Raw genomic sequence first — 19,676 nt, 5'->3', positions numbered from 1 at the left:
CTAAAGTGAAACTACTGTAAGTATACTTTAGTATACGCTATGTATAGCGGGCGTCCATATGGGTTTTGCACAAAATATTAACATGACGGCACATGCTAGCCGATGAGTTGAATCAACTCCACAGCAACTACATAAATTTATCCACTAACCGTTCAGAAACGGGAGCAGCAGATCATTTGCATTTAAAGGGACACACACAAAAACGGCGCAAATAGGGGCAAATTTGACAAGCTATAATAAATGATCTGTTGGGTATTTTGAGCTGAAACTTCACAGACACATTCTGGGGACACCAGAGACTTATATTACATCTTGTAAAAGGAGCATTATAGGTCCCCTTTAAAGACTGATATTATACAAAGATCATACAATCCTTATTAATAGTGATATTAAAACTCTTTTTAGGCTTAATATTGAAAAATGTGCATTGTGCAGTAAATAAATAGTCCAAATAAAGTTAAATTATAATTTTATATCTGTAAGTCTTAAGTGATATGTCAATAAATATGTAATGGATTTGAAGTATACTTATGAAATGTGAAATAAATGTATTTTAAATAGATTTTGGTGTTGGCTTTTTTTAATTTTATTATTATTTTTTTTTATACTAGGGACATACAAACGTACTACAACTTAAATTAAAATTTAAATGTAGATAAAATATAAAAATAAAAGCTAATTCAAAAATTAGTAACTAAATAGTATATAAATAAATAATACTAAAGCTTCAGAAGACTTAGCGTACAAGTCATATGATGCTTTTTGTCCCTTTTGGACAGATGATATGTTGTTGCATGAAAAAGGGTGCCGAGTATATTCTTTGAAATTTCTTCTTTTGTGCTCCAGCGAAAAGAAAAAAAAAACATTCAGGTCTGGAACAACATGAGGGTGAGTAAATAATGAGCTTTTCCTTTAAGCCGAAACAGTGGATGGAGAGGAGAGAGAGGCTTGAATACAGAGGAGTCTAACCCTTCTGTTTATTCGCTGCCTTTAGGTCTGCGCGTGTGCTTACTCCCATCACTCCCTCCCTTTCCCATTGGCTGCTCCCTTCTCCCACACACGGATATGGACACACATACACACACGCACTGGCTCTGAGCTCAGACACCAGAGTTGACGTTCTTGAGCGGAGGTCGAGAGAGGGACAGATGGGATCCACACACACACCGGAAAGAGGCACACGGCGCTCCGTGCAGCATTGATCACGACCGAGACCTCGAGAAGAGACTCTCTCGCATGGAAAAGAGGAGAGAGTAAGAATCAGTGACAGTGAGACAGAGGAAAGAAGATGCCATGGAATGAGCAAGATGGGATTGAGAAGCCTGGGCATCACGCAAGCTTCTTGAAGACAACAAGAAGATCTTTTCAGCGCTTCTGAAACGGACCATCTTGAGAGTTTTCGGTGCATTCGTGCTCGGATCGAACGGGAAGTTTCTGGTGAGTAACTTTCACTCATGTATAAAGGACACTTTCTGAATGCCTTGCATGGATTGGTCAGGTCTTTTAGTCTCTAAAGGGAAGGGTGCTGTGCGTTATGTTTGGATTGTCCACATGTGCAGAAGTCAGAGAAGGAACAAAAGCGGTCTGAGCAGCTGTGTTCTACTAAAATGATGAGATCGCACGAATGGAAAGACAAAACAGCACAGTCAGATCTTCAGCCTCCACACGCACACTCACTCTCAAACATATCAGTGCTTCATTGCATTCATGCTGACACAAACTATAATAAACATGAAAGCACACACAGTTTTTTAGATCGTTCTCTTGGGTCAGATGAGAAACAACATGAAAGTCAGGCTGCTTTGAGGAAAAACTGCTGTCCAATTGTACTAAATTTGCCAGATTCAAAGGACAGTGTGAGTCAGTGTGTGTGTGTGTCATGAATAACAGAATGAAAGTGCAATGCTCAGAACTGTAGAGGTCATTGCAGATTCACAACTGTATGTTGTAGGGAGCTGGTCGGTTGTGGTAGTTGGTTTCAGTAAACAGATCTGTTGATTTTCATGTTAAAGAGTCAATGGCAGGCAAACTGAGGCAATTACTTGACCGTAAATAATGTTTACTGGTGATGAAACTGTATTTTGCTTTATGTACCATTCAAAAGTTTGAGGTTGGTAAGATTTTTATCTTTTTTTCTAAAGAAATTATTCTTATTTTTATTCAGTTAGGATTAGTGCTGTCAAACGATTAATCGCATCCAAAATAAAAGTTTGTGTTTACATAATATATGTGTGTATATTTATTATGTATATTTAAATACACACACACATACATATATTTATTTAAGAAATATTTACATGTATACATGTATATTTATTAGAGATGCACCGATATATCGGCCAATAATCGGTAATAGTGTGAAAATTCGCTTTTATCGGCCGATACCGATTATTGGCCGATATATCGGTGCATCTCTAATAAATATACATGTATAGGCCTACATGTAAATATTTATAGTTTAAAAACAGCCGATATTCAGGGCTGATATATCCTGTCAATCAAAAGAGGGCAGGAAAATGCACTGCATTTGGGTTGTAAAGAAAATGCTAAGAAACCAGTTTGATGTTCAATATTAATAGTAATTTTATGAATTAATTTCTTAAAAAAAAAAACTTTAATCTTCTGAATTTAGTTAATGTGTGTTAATATTAATTTGAGTAATGTGTTTATGTTTATAACTGATACCAGTTACTCTGAAACAAGTTGATGAAATGGAGAGAATTTCTTTTAAAATATAATAATTAAAAATATAATGATTAATTATTAATTATAATGAAATTATTATTAATTTAAAAGAAGGTATAAAAGGCAGAACCCCCAAATATAGTTATCGGTATCGGCAGATATCACTCTGATTAATCGACTATCGGTATCGGTGGAGAAATTTAGTATCGGTGCATCTCTAATATTTATATATTTATATGTATTTATAATTTATATATAAATATATTTTATATATAAATATAATATATTTTTGTTAAATATATACATGCATGTGTACATAATAAATATACACAATACACACACATATATTATATAAACACAAACTTTTATTTCGGATGTGATTAATCATTTGACAGCACTTTGACAGCACTAGTTAGGATGCAACAAATTGACCAAAAGTTGCATTAAACACATTTATAATGTTACAAAAGATTTCCATTTCAAATAAATTCTGTTCTTTTGAACTTTCTATTCATCAAAGAATCCTGAAAAAAAAAGTATCACATTTGAAGCAGCACAACTGTTTTCAACACTGATAATCAGAAATGTTTCTTGAGCAGCAAATCAGCATATTAGAATGATTTCTGAAGGATCATGTGACACTGAAGACTGGAGTAATGATGCTGAAAATTCATCTTTGATTGTAGGAATAAATTAAACTATATTCAAATAGAAAACACTAATTTTAAATTGTAATAATATTTCACTGTTTTTACTGTATTTTTGATCAAATAAATGCAGCTTTGGTGAGCATGAGAGACTTCTTTTAAGAACATTAAAACAATCTTGCCGATCCCAAACTTGTCCCTACAGTATATAAATTTGTCCCTTTAACAAATTGTTCAGCTGTTTTCTCACATAGGTCATTGTGTCACTCACAGCATCATGCATTAGCTAGTCTCTTGAGGAGAACAAAGAAAGTCGCTTTTGTCAGAATAAAAAAAAGAAAAGAAAATGAGGGTTAGATAAATTGCTTGTTGTGATTTTAATCATGCATTATGCAAAAACTTTTCCTGACTTGATTTTATCCATTGGGAATTGATTGGAAAAGTGGGCGTGGCAGCAAGTGGTTGGAGGGGAAGGCTCGAAAATGTCTGATGTAATTCAGAAGGAGGCCAAGTTCTTACATTTTGATAAAATGTTAGAAAGACAAACATTGAATTTATTTGTAATAACATGCACCAATGAATCATGCATAATAAGGTCTTAAGAAATTAAATGTGGTTAATACTGATTTTCATGCTGACTAATTTTGGGCTGTTCATTTTTAATCTTAACGTTGTGCTCGTGCGCTTCCAAAAACAGCACTGAGATTCACAAACTAGTTTTCCATTAACTATTAAGCCGGTGTAATGCATGCACTGTCAGACACTGTTTGTGTCACTCATTCACTTTCCGTCCGCTGTGTCACTCCTTCTCCGCATTCATTTTCATCTCGCCATGAAGTTCCTTTCTCCCGGAGATCATATCACATCAGCGCTCGGGATGCACTTTTGGCTTCCAACCAGACACTTAACCTTCCTTATCCTCCTCAAACCTTCCACCCCAATTATCGCTTTCTCTCTCTGTTTCATCGCTTCCACGCTTCTAGACTTAGCCAAAAACAGTGGATTTTCACTCTAGGGTCCTCGTATGAATGAGATCTGGAGTTGATGGTTTAGAGTTGATTATGGTCATTTTAGAAAGAGATTCCCAGCAATTAGCCAGCTGGGCTCAGCACATGCTGGACGCTGGTCATTACTGTCAGCGGCCCAATGGGTGGAACCAGCTCGTTTTAGGTGCCAAATGAAGCATTTGGGAAGAGTATGTTCATCTAATCCCAACAATCAAAACATTTAAGGATACGTAAACAGCCGTTGACCCTAATGGTCAGGGCTGGACTGGTTAGCATGGCCCAATTAGACCCTGCTGGTAGATGGTGTAACTACATCTTCACTTCAAAAAAAATCTTGTTTTCAAGAACAAATATATATATGTTTAGATGTTTTTCTTTAGAAGCAACATTTTGTAAGATAAAACTTGTTTTAGAATAGTTTATTTCTTCATGGACAAAGTTTTTTCATGTAAGCATATTCCTACATTTTATTAGATTACAAACCTTAAAGGCAACCTATAATGCCCATTTTACAAGATGTAATATAAGTCTCTGGTGTCCCCAGAATGTGTCTGTGAAGTTTCAGCTCAAAATACCCCACAGATCATTTATTATAGCTTGTCACATTTGCCCCTATTTGGGTGTGAGCAAAAACGCACCGTTTTTGTGTGTGTCCCTTTAAATGCAAATGATCTGCTGCTCCCGGCCCCCTTTCCAGAAGAGGGCGGAGCTTTAACAGCTTGTGCTTCAATTGCTCAACAACAACAAAGCTGGAGAATCTCACGCAGCCAAAATGAGGATTGTCAGTAACGGTGTTCAGCCTTACATTGTTCAAACCGGAGTCGACACTGATGGAGAGACTCAGGAAGAAGTTACAACTTTTAGAATTTTTTATATATATATAGAGAGAGACGTTTATGTCAATGAACAAATAATTAATTATGCTTTATGTTATAAAAGATTTTCTTTCAGTTAAATGTGACAATTTGTCAATGAGGCAGCATTTATTTGTTCCAGGCTTAGTCACAGTAAAATGTGCATTTTAAATGCCCATCTGTAGTTTAAACAGCTCGTCTCATTGCTGCTTTTCTAATTGATAGCACTGTTGTTGTGACATAGGCCTGAGCATTTAGCCAACCAATGCATTTTTAATTATTCGTGCATGATATTTTCATCCTTAATCTTTAATGCTGCTGCAATCCTGCTGAGTGACAGATCTGTTCCTGTTAGCACATGCACATCAAGGAGATTCCATGTGCTTGCTTTCATCTTGAGCTTCTGCTCCGGATGCAAAACAACACAGAGATGTTTCTTGGCAGATGTTAGAATGACATTCAGAAGGTGCTTTCATGATTGAGAGCATGTGAATTGGCTGTTTTTCTGATGTTTGTCCACAAAACACACCTGAAATGTAATGCATTGCTCTCAAGTTGAAGCGCTCTGTCACAGTCGTTTCATTGGTGCATGCATGCTTACTGCGACTCTTTTCAAGCAGTATTAAAAGTTTAAAAATGGCCTGATTAGATTTTTTTAAAGGCATTTTTAAACACATTTTGCAGCTTGTCAGGCTGTGAAACCAGATAATGCTGGTCAGTGTTATTTTAGTGTTATTCATATACTATTATAGTATATATTAATACTTTTTCTATAATTTTTTTCTATAATTTTGAATAATTTTTCCATAATATGTTGACTTATTTTTATATTTTCAGTTTTCATTTTAATTTGATCATTTTAGTAAAAAAAAAAAAAAAAAAAATACGAGCTTTTTGTCTTGGTTTCTATTTAGCATTAATATTTTTGTTTCAGTTTTAGTAATTTTAGTACTTCAACTTTAAACTTGAATTTTATTTCAGTTAGTTACCAATGCAACATTTCTAATTTTTTTCCCCCATCTTTTTTTAGGATTAGGTTTTTCATCTAATATTTATTTTATTTAATTTTATCTCAGCTTTATTTTGTAAAATGATTTTTAATGTTTTTAGTTTTAGTTAACAATAACAATAATTTGGTTCTTATCTTGCAGTTTTTCCCATACATAATCTTTACAGAATCTATAAGATTGTGTTTTTTTAATATCGTTTTTTTAAATCAATACTGTTCTGATAAAGCTGTTTGGCATAACAGATATTTTAGAAGACAAAATAACTGAATTCACAAAAATTATCCTCACACATCCTTGCTTCTTAATATCATTTGTTTCCTCCTTGAACATCAATGACTGTTCGTCCTTTTGTAATAATCGAGTCCTCGTTTGTTCTGCCCACTGTTCGTGACAAATACCCTGTAATTTTGTTGGTTTCCCTGCTAGCTCTTCACATTCAAATTCTCAACCATAGTGGCTCACTTATATCAAGATCCTGCTTTGCCACTCCAGACATCTGAGGGACTCATTCACAACAACCACAAAAGACTGCAAGCAATCGCTGATGCCTGAAGAAGCGATATTAAGAACAAAGGGTATGTGTGCTTTTGTTAACAGGATAATTTGTGTAAATTTGAATTAGTATTTTGTCTTGTGAGATTTTTTTTTATATCTGATATTTAGATCAGCTTCCCCAGGGCAGCACTATAGGAAAAAATAGAAAAAACAAAACATTATCTAATTTTTACAGATCCTGCAAGGAATGGTAAAGCTGGTTAACCTTGTATTTTCAGCACGGATAACATTTCATTGAGCAATGAGATGTAGTGAGTTCTCCATCATCATTTCAGTTTGACACCAGCACTACGATAGAATTTACAGCTTCCTCAGAATAATGTCCATTTCCTGTGAATAAACCCTTGAGATCACACACGACAAACAGCCAGCGAGACAATATCATGCATCAGTAGTTTAACATCATGAAAAATGGGCCAAATACTGATTCAAACAGGCAGTGTTTATGGATTATGTAACTTCATGCATTTGCTAACATGCCATGACATAGCACATTAATACACACCAGACGAACTGCACTGGGTGAGAAGACTGCTGAAGAATTAGCTTGTGCATTTCTTCATAAACATTATTGCTTTAAATTGTCATTTAGTGAATTTGACTACAGTAATGCCGTTTTGTTGAGATTTATTAGTTTATCAATCACGTTGTGGTGCACGAACTCAGCTTTGATGACAGCTGATCCTTAGTGACTGCAAATCAGCAGTGTGTCTTTGAGCTCAGTTGTCGGTCTATATGCACACGTCTTGTATTTTCATGTTTTTAAAGGTATAGTTCATCCAAAAATGAAAGTTCTGTCATCAGTTACTCAACCTCATGTTGTTCCAAATCCATAAGACTTTCATTCTTCTTCGAAACACTAATGAAGATATTTTTAATGAAATCTGAGAGATTTCTGTTGCTCCATTGAAAGTCCAATCACCCACAACTCTGAAAACGTTCATAAAAAACGTTCATAAAGAGATGGTAAAATAAATCCATATGAATTGAGTGGATTAATCCAAGAGACACGATCGCTTTATATGATGAACAGTTTTAATTTAGGCTTTGCTACATATAAACATTGTTCAGTGAACAGATGCTCAACCGTACTTGCTTGACACGCATGAATAAACCTCATTGGTTCTTGAGGAAGCTCAAACGTGCTGCGTAACACGAGAATGAACCTCATTGGTTCTTGCAGGAAGCTCAAACGTGCTGCGTAACACGAGAATGAATCTCATTGGTTCTTGCAGAAGCTCAAACGTGCTGCGTAACACGAGAATGAACCTCATTGGTTCTTGCAGAAGCTCAAACGTGCTGCGTAACACGAGAATGAACCTCATTGGTTCTTGCGGAAGCTCAAATGTGCTGCGTAACACGAGAATGAACCTCATTGGTGCTCGGCGAAGCTCAAATGTGCTGCGTAACACGAGAATGAACCTGCATTGCTGGTTCTTGCGGAAGCTCAAATGTGCTGCGTAACACGAGAACGAACCTCATTGGTTCTTGCGGAAGCTCAAATGTGCTGCGTAACACGAGAACGAACCTCATTGGTTCTTGCGGAAGCTCAAATGTGCTGCGTAACACGAGAACGAACCTCATTGGTTCTTGCGGAAGCTCAAATGTGCTGCGTAACACGAGAACGAACCTCATTGGTTCTTGCGGAAGCTCAAATGTGCTGCGTAACACGAGAACGAACCTCATTGGTTCTTGCGGAAGCTCAAATGTGCTGCGTAACACGAGAACGAACCTCATTGGTTCTTGCAGAAGCTCAAACATGCTGCATAACACGAGAATGAACCTCACTGGTTCTTGCAGAAGCTCAAACGTGCTGCGTAACACGAGAATGAACCTCATTGGTGCTCGGCGAAGCTCAAATGTGCTGCGTAACACGAGAATGAACCTCATTGGTTCTCGTGGAAGCTCAAATGTGCTGCGTAACACGAGAATGAACCTCATTGTTTCTCGCAGAAGCTCAAATGTGCTGCGTAACACAAGAATGAACCTCATTGTTTCTTGCGGAAGCTCAAGCGTGCTGCGTAACATATGAGAATAAACCTCATTGGTTCTTGCGGAAGCTCAAATGTGCTGCGTAACACGAGAATGAACCTCATTGGTTCTCGCAGAAGCTCAAACGTGCTGCGTAACACGAGAATGAACCTCATTGGTTCTCATGGAGGCTCAAATGTGCTGCGTAACACGAGAATGAACCTCACTGGTTCATGCAGAAGATCAAATGTAATGCATAACACACGAGAATGAACCTCATGGACTCTCGCGTGTCAAGCGAGCATGCTTGAGATTCCTTGACCAAATTTGAATGCAGGAAACAATGTTTGCTGATCAATATATGTGAATAAAAGCCTACATTAAATCTGTTCATCATATAAAGAGATTGTGTCTCTTCAGAAGACTTGGATTAAACAACTCAATGCATATGGGTTTATTTTACGATGCCTTTATCAGGGCTGCCAGGTTGGCGTAACAAAAATAGCCCAAAGGCCAATCTAAAGTAGCCCAAAAATAGCCCAATGACCATATCCAAAATACCAAAACTCAAAATATGCCACTAAAATACACATTCAGTCACTGTTATGCAAAATGAACACCACTATATCATAGTGATCACAAAACTAGTGATTACACTATTTCAACACAAGCATTTTAGTCAAATCTAATTTATGCAATATGTCAGTCAAACCTGTAACCCGAGGGGAAAAAAAAAAAAACTCACGGCAACAGTTTAAAAGTAGCCCAATTTCGCGAGAAAACTGTGGAATTGGCAACCCTGCTTTCAGTGGAGGAACAGAAATCTCTGAATTTCATTAAAAATATCATCATTTGCGTTTTGAAGATGAACGGAAGTCTCATAGATTTGGGTGAACTATCCCTTTAAGTAGTTAAGTGGTTCAGCATTACAGTACATGCGACTATAAAGATGGCTTCTATTCTTTTGTCTGTTACGCATTCCACATGTTTTTTTTTTTTTCAACTCAAGCTCAATTTCAAGTGACACTGCTACCACAAACTATCCAAGTCTCATTTACACCTTCTCTCGCTGTGCCTATCAGGTCTTTAATAAGTTGTTTTCTCTGTATATGTGTAGGTGTTTTCTGAGAGGTAGCTGATATAAATGAGTGTTAGCCCGGCTGGTTCACGCTTTCTTCTTCTCCCTCTATCATTCTTGCAGCACATAAACACATTAAATATGTGTAGGAACCCGCCATCAAACCTGTGCAAATAATCATGACCTTGGCTGACACTGATTCAAACCTTTCACTTCAGCGCACCGGCATTACTTCTGCAGACGGGAAATTGAGGGTGGGATTTTATGAAAGTGAATGTTTCGGGTTCGGTAGAACTTAAAGTCGGCGATACATCTTATTTACTTTCTTACACGTTCAGTATACTTCCCTGGTCCTATTGTGCAGGATTCATTCTGCTGGTTATTACGAAGAAAAAATGTTTGTCTTTATAACCTTTCTAACCCTCTGAAACAATGCTCCTTGTAGGCTATTTTTCACCTCGTTCTACCTCGTAGCTCCATTCTGTAACAAACCGAGGTTGTAACCAAAGATTTAAGATTTCAGGGAGACTAAAGGTAAAAGTTTAAGTGTGCCATTGGCATATTTACATGGTGCTAGCGATGCCAAGGTCATGGGTTTGATTCCCAGGGAATGCATGAACTAATAAAATGTATGTCCTGAATGCAATGCAAGTCACTTTGGATAAAAACATCTGTCAGATGCATACATGTAAATGTGTATGGTGGTTAAAACCCTGCATTTCGCAATATAATTTATCCCAATGAACAAAATCGAGTTTATTTTCTTATTAAATATCCTGCTTCACTCTGAAATCCATTTTGGAAGTAGAATGGATTGCGATGGCCATTTCGTGTTGACTGCATCTGTGCATGTTGCACACAGGAACACCGGAAAGAGATCTGTTTATATGGAGCACACTACTCTCATAGAAATAACATTGGAAATACATAACTAGAAATTCATCCACATAGTCATGATTTGGACAGCTTTACAGCTCATATAACACATTTTTGTATGGAGTAATTGATGTACACCAATGTTTAAAAGTTAGTTTTTTTAATGTTTTTGAAAGGAGTCTCTTATGCACACCAAGGGTGTGTTTATTTCATCAAGTATACAGTAAAAACTGTAATATTGTGAAATATTATTAGAATTTAAAATAGCCGTTTTTTTCAGTATTCTTAGAAAGACAACAGCATTTATTTGAATTAGAACTCTTTTGTAACATTGTAAAGGTCTTTGCACACTGAGTTTGTGTTTTTTCATATTCGTCATCCTAAAAATTCGTTATGCACAGAAACTTTGCACACTGAGTCCAATGCGTATTAATTAATCTGTTGTGAAAAAATTCACAAAACAATACAAAATGGAGTCTTCAAGCAGTGAGGATGATTTTGTTGTCCTCTCTCTTCTTAAAAAGAGAAAAAGAAAGGAAATATCGGGTCCATTCAATCCTGAGATTGCGCGGAGAGGAAGGAGAGTTCCACCTCCTTATCAAGGAGCTGCGGGATAATCCCAAGCAATTCAAAGTTTACTTCAGGATGTCAGATGCTTTGCTAGCGATACTGGCACAATCTTTGTATTCCGCACTTTGTTTGTCATACGATGCTTTGTGCTGCGAGATGGCGTGAATCAACCTGTCAGTCGCCATTCGCGATTTTGGCATTCGTTTGTACGGTGGCTCTGAATTGTCAAAACACCTCTCAAAATGCGTGCTATGGATGCGAAAAACGCAGAAAATTGAAACTGATCCTAATTTTTTATGACGGACGAAAGTTTCAGAGGCAGTATGTAAACGTGATTGACACAACGTGATGTCTTATTTATTTTTTAATGTGCGAAAATTTCAGATGAGAATTTCGGATTCAGTGTGCAAAGACCTTTACTGTCACTTTCGATACATTTAGGGGCCGTTTACACAACACTTAAAAACTTTTTATGAGTTTTGGCCGTTCATTTACACGACAACGGCGTTTTGGGGGCCTGAAAACACTAACTTTTGAAAGCGGGAGTTTTTGAAAACGATACCGTTATCATCTCCGTGTAAACTAGAAAAATGAGAATTTGTGAAACCGGTGACGCTCATGCGTATTACATGTTCAGTCTGTAGGCGCGTAGTGTTTCTTTACAAAGTGACATTGCCATCTACTGGCCTGGCAGCAGAATACAGCGTTTTTAGTTGTTTGCGCGAATCCATGTGAACGGGGATCGTTTTGACAACGTTGTCGTCTGTACGCGAAAAACGCAAAGGAAGAACTTGTTACTGTAAACATGAGCTTTGATGCTGTCAATATACTTTAGTTTGTACTGAACCCACAGCATTTCTTTAAGCCTTTTCGCATCATCTCCTCCGCTGGGTCACACTGATGACATCTGCTGCTCATGCTGGCAAGACTAGCAATCTTAATGAAATGAAAAGAGAAGCTTCCAAAAATACTTTGGTAATGAGGTTCTTTGAAATGTGACACTGTGTGACCAAATCCTCTTTTTTTCCTCAGTCATGATGGACACATATGATTCATGTTGATGTCTTTTAGTGCCTCAGAAAACCAGAATAATCAGGTAAACAAACAAAAAAGTTTGATTAGTGCTTCCAGCATCTTTTCAGCATTAAACGCAACCTCCCTAGTCACTATGAGGGGCGTTTGTTTCTTATTTCTTCATTTTTCTAGCGTTCCCCATTTCCACGGCCTTTGTTATGCAAATTCGCTCTCACTCATGAGTGCGAGTAGGTGTTGGTAAGAGTTTCTTTGTGCTGTAGAGTTAAAGCTGGCAGAGGTGGTTTCTCTGCAGAATTATTTAGCATATAGATAATAAGATCTCATTGTCATAAGAACCATCTCAGTGACTGTGAAAGTTTTAGCACGTTGTACATCATCTTTGGCAGCTCTCGGGAGAGCTTTTGTTCTTCTCAAAACAAATCTAAATTCAAGATTTCATTCAGGCCAAGAGTCCGCCATTTGAATCAGCAGTTTCGACTGTGATATTGCTTTCTCGGGCAATAAATGAAATGCAATACAATTGCAAGACGTTTGCCTTGAGCACTGAGTTAAAAATGTAACACTGATTACCTTTTCAATTAATCAGAGAGTTTGCTGAATCATGTCTCATTAGCAGAAGGTTTGTGGCTGTAAGGTGACTGCAAAATCATTGCAAAGAACCATTTATAATTGTGTATAGGGTTTTTAAGTTTGACATGGCCCTGGGAGATTTATCTGTTATATTGAAGAGACCTTTTTGAAGGATATTGGTTTACTTGTGCCCTTTCTGAGCACTTGAGCTTAACTTAAACTTGAGTGTAGACGTTTAGGTGTTGTGTTGAACCTCAGTTATATTTCGATTTTAGAAAATAAACACGTGACCACTCTCTTCACAAATCAACTCTTTCTTGTTTTTCACTGGCATGTCTCTTAGGTGTCGGGGACTAGTGCATCGTTGAGCCTACATTCAGTACAAGTAAAATAATAAGTACTGTTAAAATCTGATAGTCTAGGACCTTTACTCAAGTTGTATTGGAATGGATGACTTGTAACTTGTAATGGAGTCATTTCCCTGTAAGGTATCTGTACCTTTACTTTAGTATGGTTTTCAGGTACTCTTTACACCTTATTAAAGGAATTGTTCTCTTTTTCCATGCAGTTAAATAAATCCGAAGGACGCAAAAGTAGCATAAACGTGCTGGTCACATTAGTGAAATTTTAGCAAAATTTTGTGTGCTCCATTGTCTATTGTCACTAGTGTCACGATCTGAAGCAGTGCAAACACAGAAGTCACTCTCAAACAAGAAGCTTTCTGTTTGGTTTCGTGTGACCAACTTGAATGCAAGCGAAATTGGTGTGAGCAACTTTTTCCACCCTCATGAGAAAAATCGCCTGGATTCCTATTAGAATGACTGGATTTCGCCCGCAAAATTTCACTGAGCAATGGTAAATGTTTGGGGTCATATTTTTATTCAAAGAAATGAATACTTTTACTATTCAGCAAGGATGCATTCAATTGATAAAACTTGATAGTAAAGACATTTTATAATGTTACAAAGATTTTTTTGAACTTTTTATCCATTAAAGAATCCTGAAAAAATATATTGGGGTTTCCACAAAAATATGGAGAAGCACAACATTTTTCAACATCGATATTAATGAGAAATGTTTTTTGAGCAGCAAATCAGCATATTAGAATGATTTCTGAAGGATCATGTGACACTGAAGACTGGAGTAATGATGCTGAAAACTCAGCTTTGAATCACAGGAATAAATTACGTTTTAAAATATATTCACATAGAAAACAGTTTTTTTTTAAATTTTAATAATATTTAACAATATTACTATATTTTTGATCAAATAAATGCAGCCTTGGTGAGCAGAAGAGACATCTTTTAAAAACATTAAAAATTCTCACTGACCCCAAACATCTGAATATGAGTTTACAAATTTGCCACTAATATTTTAAAGGCTTAATGAAAGTTGCACATATATATATATTTTTCATAAAAACAGTATATTTATATGTAAATATAACTTTTTCCACTGAGATAAAAGTAGTTAAAGGGTGAGTTCCCCCAAAAATGAAAATAATATAATTTATTACTCACCTTCATGTCGTTTTACACCTGTAAGACCTTCGTTAATCTTCGGAACACAAACTAGGATATTTTTGATGAAATCCGATGGCTCAGTGGAGCCTCTGTTGCCAGCGATGTCACCGAACCTCTCAAGATCCATAAAGGTACTCAAAACATATTTTAAAAACTGTTTTAAGTGAAATGTGTCATTTCTCTGCCAGTAGTGTCACCAAAATGATTTTCAAAGATAAGGACTGTTTTCAAACACTCCTCTCGACTACCATTGGTCAAACAAAAAGGATGGAATATAAGGAAGTATGTAACATCATTCTTTAAAAGGTTTCATTCCAACCAAGTTACATCTAACTTTTTGGAGCCTTTATTTTTAAAAGTGCAAAAAGAATCTGTTTTTGGTCCATGATGTAGATTAGAAACATACAAGCAATAAAAACAAACGAGTCTTACATGATTTGCCGCTTCACTAAACTCTTTATCGCGGTGTGGGGTGTTTCTCCTTCTTTTCCCCCGCTGTCTTCTCTTTCTCTCCTGTCTCGCTTCACTTCGGCGTCTCTCTAAATATATCTCGCTGTGTCTACCTTTCTCCCCGTCTCTCTGCTTGCACAGTCTTGTCCAATAAAGTTAGCCATGCTTCACCAATCCAATCTGACACACTTTTACATAACAATTCTATCTGCAGCACGCGCCCTCCCTTTCCAGACACAATTCAAAGCTTTCTCCATGAATGAGTGACTGTAATGCAGTATTAACTGAGCATTTTAACACTGAATATTAGATGTGTTTGGTGAATAGCATCTGCTAAACCTGAAATGCACTCCTGTCTTTGTGAACACTGGTGTGGATGCATCAATGCCAACCTCAATGAGGACTCAAACTTTTTTTCTTTAAACGGCTTTTTGGCTCTTTTCCCACATCCTAGACATACAGTATCGATTAGAGCTGGATGGTAGAGATTCTGCTATACAGTTTATGCCATGGTATATCTGTGCCATAATGTGTAATGGGAGTGATTTAGTTTTAGTATATCATATTGTGTGACGCTTTCATCTAGTGTAGAAATGGTTACCATTTACATTGCCTTCAGACATGCTTTATACAGTCATGTTTATAATATATTAAAGGGGACCTGTTAAGCAAAATGTTAAAGCTCCGCCCTCTTCTGGAAAGCGGGCCGGGAGCAGCAGCTCATTTGCATTTAAAGGGACACACACACAAAAACTGTGTTTTTTTGCTCACACCCAGATAGAGGCAAATTTGACAAGCTATAATAAATGATCTGTGGGGTATTTTGAGCTAAAACTTCACAGACACATTCTGGAGACACCAGAGACTTTTATTACATCTTGTAAAAGGGACATAATAGGGCCCCTTTAAATCAACTCAAGTGTCACATAATGTGAAGCTGTTTTTGCACTGATTCAAAACTTATCATTCATTTATAAATAATGTCAAATAAATAATCTTTATCTAATCTTTTATCTAATATCTAATCTTTAATGTCGTTAGTAATCGCATACATTCATATAAAGTTTTATATATATAAAGTCTAGCAGTCAAACATTTTCACACATACATAATTATTGTATTGACAGCTTCTAAAATGTTAAACTTTGTTTATAGAATATTTAAATAATGGAGTTTGATTTTATTGTATTTATTGTATTTTTTTTTTTTTTTGCCTGTGTTAATGCCAGCTGCATACATTTTGGCACAGGTGTAATTTTATTGGAATTTTACTATTTCACCCCCATTTCCTTTAAAAACATTTTTTGCATGAGGTACACAAATAAGTTCCACTCGGTACAAAAAATGTCCCAACTGAAACCCATTAAAACTGCCATTTAACTATAAAATGATGCAATCTTTGTTAATAGGCTTTCATTCTGTTGCAAGGCTTCAAAATTTAAATTTTTAAAAAAAAAATTTACCAGTTGGTGCCATTTTCTCAGGTTTGGCCTATAAAGCAAATACTTGCTTTATTCCTGTTTTCTGCTTCTGCATATTATAGAGACCACTGGATAAATTATGCAGCTATAAATGTGTGGGTGTGTTGATGTCAGAGTGTGGTTCGCATGTGTGTAATAAAAACAAAATGTGTGTGTGTGCGTGTGTGTGCTTGTAATATTTGAGAGAGAAAAACTCTACTGCAAATCACAAATCCAACCACTGTGTGTACCAGTGGAGTTTTGCTGGCATCTAATGGGGAAAATTTGATACTGCGCCCAAACAAAATCTTACTGAAAGCTCATTTTTTGAGATATCAACCTCAAACTTTTTTAGATTTATGGCTTTGGTTTTCTAGCAGTTTTAAAGTTCAACATGTTTCATAAAATATATATTTTATATAAAATAATATTCATAAATCATTTTCAACTTTTTTTTTTTACTTCAGCAATAATCTTCCAAGGGTCTTCTTTAAAATGAGATCAAACTGAAGTCTGTGCTCCAAAGCTTCAAATTTTATGACAGTTTTTTTGACACAGACATTTTTGTCCTCTATATGGACCTATGTGTAACTTTTTTTAATTGATGCACAAGGGTTAATCAATGAGATTATATATACACTGTGTGTGTGTGTGTGTGTATATATACATATTCATTTTCAGTGCAGCTCTGCAATTTGCAATGCTTTGTCTGCAATGTGAGGAAAGTCTTCATATTTTTACTGTTTTTTCATATTTTTACTATATTTTTACTGCACTGTTCTTGTAAGGAAGGCAATTTAGATGCAACTTAAAGTTAAAAGCTACACGATTATTGAGCATTACTGGCTCAAAGAGCTCAGGGGACGCTTGTGAAGTCTTTAATAACAGTGATATGTTTGAGTTATGATTCATTTAGATGCTTCCCAGCCCAACTGCGTATGAAGCGCAATATGCATGTAGAAGACTGAGGGGGTTGAAGGGGGGTCAGCGATCCTGCCACTAGGATACACTGAGCATTAAGAAATGCTGGATTCATTAAACTGTCACTGTAAATCTCTGTCCACAGACTGAGAAAGAGAGAGAGAGAGAGAGAGAGGAATATGTGAGTAGAAATGAAAGCATTGGGAGTGCTGTAGGAAAGAGAGTGAGAGAGCACAAAAGAGATGGAATCTGTGATGGAAAGCAACATAAATTATGGAAATAAAAGACAGAAAAGGAGACAGTGAGTGATTGTTTTTTTTTTATCACTGACCTTCAGTTCTTATTTTTATCTTTAGTTTATCCTTAACTACTATTGTTTAATTAATGTTACTAATTTATTCCTTTCTGGTAAATCCATTGATTGCTGCTATAGTGAACTCTTCACTGTTATCTTCTGTTATTTTGTTTTATGTGTTTTATTCATCTTTCCAAAGCACATGTATTCTGACAAAATATGCTATTTGCAAGCAGCATATAACTGGCAAATATTTAATTATAAAATGCAGAAATGTAGTGCATACATTTGTAATATTACTTGTTCTCTCAGTTTGTATTGTTGTTATTTTTCATTATTAGTTATTAGCTTGCTAAGGCTCATATTAAGGGTTAGCCGATCTCCTGACTTATATTTTATTTTATATTTTGTTTTATTTTTTTATTTTATTTTTGAGTGATACCTTATATCAGTCGACTTGTCATGCAGAGGTGTCCTGTTATTTTGTTTTTTGTTTTGTTTTGTTTTGTTTTATTTTATTTTTGTTTGATACCTTAAATCAGTTGACTTGTCGTGCAGAGGTGTTATTTTATTTTACTTTATTTTATTTTATTTTATTTTATTTTATTTATTTTTTAATTATTTTATTTTATTTAAATTTTTGTTTTGCCCCTTTAATAATTTTTCACAGCTTTCTTGCAAATACTTTGGCAATATGAATGTGCAGTTTTATCATTCCACCAAAGAACATGAAATTGAAAGTGGCAGTGGCACAGTGTTTTTCTCCACAAGAGACCGGATGGAACAGAACAATCAGATGCTACAAAAACAAAGACACGTATCTTTACAAGACCTCAAGGATGCTTGGCTCCGGGCAGCAGAATCAGCCTGAGACAGCAGCTCTTTCTGTGCAGGTTATGATCCGATCCTCAGCTCCAAACACCAGGGTGGGTCGTGTTCTCCCTCACCTAATAATGTGGAATTATCTGCACAGCAAAATAAGTACATAAGGGAGCCCGAGCATCAGCGCTTATGACGCTAATGAGGGAACAAGACGCACAGGTTCATCATATATCATAAACTCTGATGATAAAGTTATTTTTCATTAGTACTTTAGAGACAAGGTGCTTTAGAGAGTTTGCAGCGTGCCCACGCAGTGTAGGTGGGCTCAATGAGTTAATGTTAGTTTAAAAGAACAACATGGCTTTGTCTTTGCACTGAGCGTGAGCTGTTAAAGGCCCACCTCTTCTGGAAAGGGGGCCGGGAGCAGCAGCTCATTTGCATTTAAAGGGACACACACAAAAACGACATGTTTTTGCTCAAACCCAAATAGGGGCAAATTCGACAAGCTATAATAAATGATCTGTGAAATGTGTGTGATCTGCAAAAATGTCTAAATCCATAAGTGCATAAGGCAGCGCAACAATGAATTTAGGTACAGTATTCAACGAAGGTCAAAAAAAAAAGAGAAGCACTGTGAAAAGAAATAAATAGATATTATACCAGCATCATTTCTATCCGGACAGTATTAGATTTCTCAGAGGAGCCCAAAACAGAAGGTAATTTGTGGAAACTTTTAGTTGTTGTTTGAAGAAAAACTTGTTTGATTTGGACAGGATTAAATCACAAAGTACGTCTGTGAAATATGTGTTTACGTGGCCTCCGCAAGGAAAATAGCTCAGAAAACACAATGAGGCAAAAAAGATGCTGCATACTTCCAAACCTTTATCCAACAGAGTTAGTTTAGAAAAAGGAGTTTTAGAGATTTAGACATTATTTTATCTATTATTTTGATTTTTATGTATATATATATATATATATATATATATACTTAAATGTATAAAGTTTATTTTCTTTGTGGATACTGAAAACAGCCTTGCTTTGTTGATGCCATATGCTGAGACATTCGCTGAGACCGTTCTGAACGGCAGCGTTTCCTGCTCCGTCGCGGGTGCTCTGTTGATTCACATCACATCCAGAGGCCTCGGCGTGTCACGGCCAATCACATCAATGCCGTGATGCGCCACAGGATGAAGATGAGGATGAGGAGGAGGAGGTTGTGGTAGTGGAACACAAGCGCCCGAAGGCTGCAGCTCTCCTCCCAAACCCCTGTCGAGCATCACAGTAATCATCAGTAATCCTAATAATCAAGCCTTCTCCGTGACCAACGGGGGTGTTACCATGAAAAAG

The 19,676-nt window shown here is 36.4% G+C and overlaps 1 protein-coding gene across 6 annotated transcripts in view; it reads left to right on the top strand.

Annotated features, from left to right (window-relative positions):
* Positions 1-970: 970 nt before the first annotated feature.
* Positions 971-19,676, top strand: part of LOC127512114 (uncharacterized) — a 127,778-nt gene continuing 109,072 nt past the window's right edge. For 2 of the 6 annotated variants that reach the window (XM_051892736.1, XM_051892735.1), the window contains exon 1: positions 979-1,437. The gene's annotated coding sequence lies outside the window, so the exon portion shown is untranslated. Of the gene's footprint in view, positions 1,438-6,629; positions 6,779-19,676 lie in introns of all 6 variants that reach the window. The other 4 variants (XM_051892737.1, XM_051892740.1, XM_051892739.1 and 1 more) reach the window with 4 other exon arrangements.

This window comes from Ctenopharyngodon idella, chromosome 5 (genome assembly GCF_019924925.1).
Source record: "Ctenopharyngodon idella isolate HZGC_01 chromosome 5, HZGC01, whole genome shotgun sequence".
In the NCBI taxonomy this organism is placed as follows: Eukaryota; Metazoa; Chordata; class Actinopteri; order Cypriniformes; family Xenocyprididae; genus Ctenopharyngodon; species Ctenopharyngodon idella.
This window is presented reverse-complemented; position numbering and strand designations above follow the sequence as displayed.